Source organism: Carya illinoinensis, chromosome 3 (genome assembly GCF_018687715.1).
Source record: "Carya illinoinensis cultivar Pawnee chromosome 3, C.illinoinensisPawnee_v1, whole genome shotgun sequence".
Classification (NCBI taxonomy): Eukaryota; Viridiplantae; Streptophyta; class Magnoliopsida; order Fagales; family Juglandaceae; genus Carya; species Carya illinoinensis.
This window is the reverse complement of record NC_056754.1, coordinates 22550001-22550497: the sequence shown is the minus strand read 5'-3', so window position 1 is coordinate 22550497 and position 497 is coordinate 22550001.

Below are 497 nucleotides of genomic sequence, written 5' to 3'. Positions count from 1 at the left end.
TGTTGCTTTATTCAACTTGCGATAATCCATGCATACACGCCATCCCGTGACCGTTCTTGTAGGAATGAACTCATTATTGTCATTTTTCACTACCGTCATTCCACCCTTCTTTGGTACAACTTGCACTGGACTTACCCATGAACTATCTGAAATAGCATATATAATTCCAGCATTAAGGAGCTTCAAAATTTCAGCTCTCACTACTTCCTTCATTGCTGGATTTAATCTTCTTTGGTGCTCAATTGTTGGCTTGTAAAGCTCCTCCATTAAAATCTTGTGCATGTAAATGGAGAGACTTATTCCTTTTATGTCAGAAATAGTCCATCCCAAGGCTGTTCTATGCTCCCTTAATACACGCAGCAACTTTTCCTCTTCTTCGGGTGTGAGTGATGTAGCAACAATCACTGGAAAGGTATCACTATCACCCAAGAATGCATAGCGAAGATGCTCGGGTAATTGCTTCAACTCCGGAGTATTTTTCTGCATCTTTTCTATAT